This window comes from Diabrotica undecimpunctata, chromosome 10 (assembly GCF_040954645.1).
Source record: "Diabrotica undecimpunctata isolate CICGRU chromosome 10, icDiaUnde3, whole genome shotgun sequence".
In the NCBI taxonomy this organism is placed as follows: domain Eukaryota; kingdom Metazoa; phylum Arthropoda; class Insecta; order Coleoptera; family Chrysomelidae; genus Diabrotica; species Diabrotica undecimpunctata.
The window spans coordinates 26,414,972-26,421,630 of NC_092812.1; the positions used below are offsets into that span (position 1 = coordinate 26,414,972).

Below are 6,659 nucleotides of genomic sequence, written 5' to 3' on the forward strand. Positions count from 1 at the left end.
CTGCCCGTCTTTGTTGGCTCGAGCGTCTTGTTGGCTCATCGGGGTTATCGCCAACAATATCTGGCTCTTCCAAGATTGGTTCTAGTGGTCGGCGCGGTTGAGCTCTACGCCTTGTACTTCTCCGGATAGGAGCTGCTCTTGGAGGAGCAGATGGGCGCTCTTCCCTCGAAGGACGGATTACACGTCTTCTTAAATTATAGCGGTTCTCCTGGTCCTGGAGAGACGGATTTCCACGAACGTTGACTGATTCTTGAGGTCTGTTATCATTTGGTTGTTGGTTAACATCACTCATTTTAATAAATTCGCTTATGATTGAATCTTCGTAAGATGCGATGCCTAAAACAAAAACTATAGATTTAATGTACATTGTGAATAGTCTTAAAATACAGCTACAAACTTGGACATTTTTAACATGCTTTAAGTTTAAAATTCAAGTTCTGGACAAGTATAAATAATATCAATACAGACCGAAACGGCAAGGTAAAGAAATACCACCATGGAAAAATGAACACAAAAGAAGGAACTTGGAATGTGAGAGGTACTAATGAGCAGGGAGCTTTAAGAAACTTAGACCAAATTATGGAAAAATATACAATAGATATCCTTGTCCTGCAAGAAACGAAACAACTGGGAAATGAAATAATAAAAATAGGAATGAGCACACTGTTCAAGAGTGGAGGGACCAAGAGATATTTTGGAGTAAGGTTTATGGTGTCTGAGAAAGTAAACAAAGCAGTTGTAAATTTTCAATCAATATCAGACAGAATATTATGTTACTTAAGAGTAAGAGGAAATTATAGGAAGATAAGTATCATTAATGTACACTGAAGATGAAGACTTAGAAACCAAAACAGAGTTCTACGAAAAGCTAAGCACCTTAATAGGGAATATACAAAAATACGATATAAAGATAATCATTGGTGACAACAAAAACGGGAAAAAGTTAATAGACTTTGCTTCAGAGAATAAAATAAAGATAGCTAGCACAAGGTTTGATCACAAAGATATTCATAAGGTAACATGGACTTCTCCCGATGGAAAAAGGAAAATCAGATAGATCATGTCCTAATTGAAAACTAACATGATAAGGCAATAATCGATTGCAGGAATTACAGAGGGGCAGATACCATCAGTGACCATACACTAATAATAGCAAAACTAAAACAAGAACTGCCAATAATACCAAAATCTGTTAAAGATAGATTATATTACTAATTAGAGCGCCTTTAGGAGAAGCAGGTTGTAAACAGACTAGAGGAAGAAATAAATAAAAAAACTAGAGAATTCAGTCAAACAGGATATATATGAAGCGTGTCAGACCATACAGACAGCCATGTCGGATGCAGCGAAAAAGTGTATAGAAAGAGAGCATATAAAAAGACGGAAAGACTGGTTTGATGAAGAATGTAGGATTGTTTTGGCAAGAAGAAACTTGGCAAAACTACAAAGAGATAAAGAAAATGTCCAAAATGCGATCGAAAACTATGTAGCAAGAAGAAGGGAAGTGCAAAAAATTTGCAAAAGAGAACAACTACAAAAGAAATTGAAAAACATAGAAGAAGCCTACATAAACAAAGAGGTAAAGAATATCTACCCAGAAGTAAGATAGATCGTGAGAACAATAAATCTAAAAGAGAGTTCATTGAAATGTCTTATATTTTCCTTAACGATTTCTCCATCAATGTTAAGAGTAACATTAAGAATCTAAGCGATATATACCACTTCTTACTTAAATCAGATACTAAGAACAATACAAAATCACAAATAACTAACTTGACTGATATATCCATTAACAACTAACCTACTTTAATAATAATTTTCATTAACTAAAAAAGATAACATTCCCTTGCTTTTCTTAGATACACCTCAATAAGATATTATTATAATAATACATGAAAAATATAATATAATTATAAAAAAAAAATTTTCAATTAAGAAAATCTAAAATAATATTTCCCTATACTGGGATTTAAATTCATTCGGTTTTACCAATGAACCTTAACGACATAAAGATTCAAAAGAACTACTTGAATTGTCAGCACATGCGTTCTGGTAAAACAGAACCTCACATTTAAACTTTCTAACAATCAAAAATTTAGTTATTGCCGACAATTCAAAGAATTACCTCCTTTTAAATGTAGCTACATTGGGTTTTTCGATTAAGCTCAAAGCTACCATACATTTCCAACGTTATAAAAAAAACTTTTTTTGCAAATAGTAACAAAAAACACCACTGTGTTATTACTAGCTAAGTTTTTTAACATTCGAACTCTACAATTCTAAGTTACGGTAAGATCAATAATGTTTTTAATAGATAATATATGGTAGCTAATTATAATTTATTCTCTTTCAGCCCTGAAGAAGCCAAATTAATTCTCTTTGGCGAAAACTTTCGGCGAAACAATTGATACTCATTAGAGTCTTTCTTGCAGATGACCCCAATATTTAAGAGTTTACTATTTAACTTATCTGCAAAGATTAAACTTCTTTTCTATATATATATATATATATATATATATATATATATATATATATATATATATACATAATTTATAAAATTATATAAATACAAATTGTTATAATTTACTATTTTTTTAGTGATACCTCCAATGGGGATATTTTACGATACAATATGAACACGTTTTGGAACTGAGACGACAGCAACATTGAAACAACTAGAAACATTACACCGAAAACTTGGCGCCCAGGCCAACCGAAGGATTTTCTTACTCGAGTGCAGACGTAACAAAAGTAACAACAATATTAGAACCTATTTGAAAGACACCCCAAGACCTTGAAACATCACAAAAATCGAAAATATAACACAATATGTGAATGACAGACTTCATAATACAACTATTACTAATAACATTCCATACATTGCTAAACTTAATTCAAATATCAATCAATGCGCAGATAAGCTTAGTGTTTCACTCCCAAATGATATATTAGATGAATTCTGGTTGTGACAAAAGAATTCATATTATAACAGTCAAATATCAAAAAGCATAGTATTTTAATTAAAAACAAAACCAACTTATACAGTAGTTTCAATGATAAGTCGATAAACAATATCGCCAATATCGAAGTTCCTTTTTTAATTATTGACTTCTTAGCATTGTGTAATAAATTTAACCTACCCACAACTGCTAGAGACATAGACAACTTTAAATTGTTCAGTGAGGTAGAAAATATCATCGCATGGACACCCGAAAAAAGACCAAAATGTAGTTAGAAGCTTACCTACTAATTAATTTACAAACTTCATACAACCCAACAAAACAAATAGGTCTCTCACTCTCAATCGAAAAAGAAACTAGAACCTATCTGAAAAAGAATCCGAATTTTCTAGTCACAAAATCCGATAAAAGTAATGTAACTGTCCTAATGGATAAGGATATGTCGCATATTCAAATATCATTGGACCTCCTGAGTGACCATGAAACTTAGGCATTGTTATATAAGTTGTAAGTATTTATTGTATAAGTTGGTTAAAAGACTCAAAAGTAGAGAACACACCTCACATCAATTAAAGACATTCGACTTTGCACAAAAAATCAATAATACAATCATACCAGATAACTTGTAGTTGTGTCATTTCATGTTGTGTTATTATTCACTAATATACAACTTGACCGAATGACTTTAATACAGCCCATTTGTAAGATTCCTAAAAAAGTTTTTGTATAAATTATTGCTTTTATTTATAGCCATACATATTTTTCTTTTAATAACAAGTTTTACAAACAAACATTAGAATTACTGATGGGTGGATCTGCCTTGCCAATAGTGACTGAAATTGTAATAAATAAATAGTTGTATTTTGTACATCAGAATGTGAAATTTTAATTTCCTTTTATCTACCAATATATAGATGACCTGATAACATCTGTATCACCTAACGAAGTGCAAAATACACTACCAATCTTTAATTCTTTCAACACTCATCTGCAGTTTACTGTGGTACTTGATACTAGAGTTGTTAGAACTGAAAATAACATTATTTGTCTAGATTGGTATAGAAAAAACACTAACTCAGGTAGATATATACCTTTTAATTCTTATCACCAACCCTCTAAACAGATAGTTGATACAGTTCTAGCAATAAATTGATTTTCAAAGATTTCACATCCAATGTTTACAGAAATAAACTTCAAATTGGTATTTGAAAGTCTACTATATACCTAATAATTATTCTAACAAACTATTAAATAAATTGTTATACATAAACAAAAATAAATTTATTTAAATAATCTCAGATAGATATATACCTTTTAATTCTTATCACCCCACCCTCTAAACAGAATGTTAATACAGTTCTAGCAACTAAAAATAGATTTTTAAACATTTCACATCCAGTGTTTACAGAAAAAAACTTAAAATTTTTATATGAAACTCTTCTATGTGCCTAATTATTCTAAAAAACTATTAAACCAGCTGTTGTACACAAACATAGAAATAAATGTATTAGACAGTAAATTAAATCAAGAACATACTAATATTGACCCCTCTGTACAGGTCAGATATGAAACATTACCATACATTAATAATCTTACACGACCTCTTACTAGATTATTCAGTCAATTTAATATAAAAATTCCTAATTAGAATAATAAGAAGATAACTCATTCTACTCAAAACTAAAAGATGCTATCCCAGTTGAAAAGAGTTGTAATGTCATCCATGGTATACCTTGTGAATGTGGTAAAATATACATACAGACAAGTAAAAGATGAGTCCTTCACAAGAGTGACTGCAAACATAAACCCCTTGCGACAAGTCTTAGCATACTTGTCAACGATAATGACCACTGTGTCTTCTATGCTATATCAATAATGTTCAAGCTTTTTAAATCGGCAAAAACGAGGTCTAAAAGAATTATACAAGTAATTTAAGCTCAATTTACAAAAACTACCACAGTCTTATGTGAGAACACTGTGATGTGCTTCCTAATTTTACTTAAACATATTATGTTACATTATTTAATAACAAAAATAAAGATTAAGCATACTGCTCTTGTATATACTTGTAAAAATATTATGAAACAAATGTAATCCAAATTACCACCAACATAAATGTAATTTAAACATAAAATGGTTGCTTCCCTTTTGAAATTATATTCATATAAGTACATATAAAAAAACCTTGCATCAGGGTACAGATTTGAACCTATAATATTTTACATTAATTACTAAAAGTTGCCAAAAGGTAGGCAGCACATGACTATATATCTAAATATTGACTACGAAGTCTAACCTACATTAAATCGTAACAATTTATATATTAGAAAAGTATTAAAATGGGTAAAAATGGAACATAATAAAATAATTGGTTTTGTATTAACTTTGCTTGGCTATTAAGAATTACGTCTGAGTCTTTCTATAATAAAAAATAAGAAGTAGTGGTGACATAATATATCGGTAGGAGATTTTAAACGTTCCAACTAATTTATGACGCAGTAAAATGGAAATGCCGGTTTTTATAAAAATCAAAACTGTCAATATAAAATATACCATATAGCATAATATTACCAAAGCCAAATAAGACATATAGAAGAAAATGAAATAAAATAGATAATATTAATTAATTTAAAAAATCTAATATGAAATACTTACCACAGGGTCTCAAAAATAGCAGAAAAAAGGTGTAAGAACTGCAATACCAATATGGCTGACTCTGAAAGAGAAACGTTTAAATGTTAATAATAATTTATATCATTATACTTCGTATTTAGCATTTAATAATACTGTATAAATGATATCAAATTATATTAAAAAGGATATTAAAGAAATATTTATATTTAAAAATTTCCAGGTATACCTTTATAAATCAATCTTTTAATCAATCGACAGAAATTTTCTATCGTTGCTCATGAAAAAGGAAAAAAGGAAATAGATATTTGGCAAAAACCGGAAGTCAACAATCACGTGACTTTTTTAGCTTAGTGTGATTGGTTGAATATAATAAATTCAAATTAGCTGTCAATATTACCAATCTATTGTGACAAATGAATTAATTAATTAATCTTTTAAAATGTTTGGCGGGATTGTTTCTTAAGGGGCGATATTATATTAAAAATAAACACAATATTTTTACTTATTACTCTTAGATATTAATAGCAACCTTTAGAAAAATATATGCTGTGTTTTCTAGTATGAAAATACCGGGTTCATAAATAAGTACCTAATGTAACTTCTAAGCTATACAACCAAGCACACGTGCTTATAGCAAATATTAATAGTAAACAAACTAAACAGTAAATAAAATAGAACTTTACGAATTACCGACAATCAATATTTATTTATTTGCACCATATAATAAATAGTTATGTTAAATTATAACAACTGAAATATACCTATCTTCTAAATATACACTACCCAAAATTTTATGGGTGTAGTATACACTTCCACTATTTATAATAATTTTTCTTTTTTCAATGAAAGAAGTCTGTAATAAAAGTTTATTTAAGCTGTTAATACTGTGAGCTAGGAATTTGTATGTTGTAGGTTTCTAACCATGAATCTATCAAAATATGCCCGAGTTGAGCGAATGGCCCTTAACAACATATATCTAGCAAATTTTCTAGATGTCTTGGGCAAAACGCACAAGACTTTCTAAAACCATTTTCCAAATTAAACCAGCTAAACAGCTGGGTCTTA

The 6,659-nt window shown here is 29.7% G+C and overlaps 1 long non-coding RNA gene across 1 annotated transcript; it reads right to left on the reverse strand.

The window, feature by feature from the left end:
• Positions 1 to 262: 262 nt before the first annotated feature.
• Positions 263 to 5,868, reverse strand: LOC140451944 (uncharacterized). The gene is made up of 3 exons (XR_011952107.1): positions 5,821 to 5,868; positions 5,616 to 5,676; positions 263 to 336 (listed from the first exon to the last, which is right to left on the reverse strand). It is a non-coding gene; the product is annotated as an uncharacterized lncRNA (long non-coding RNA).
• Positions 5,869 to 6,659: the final 791 nt, after the last annotated feature.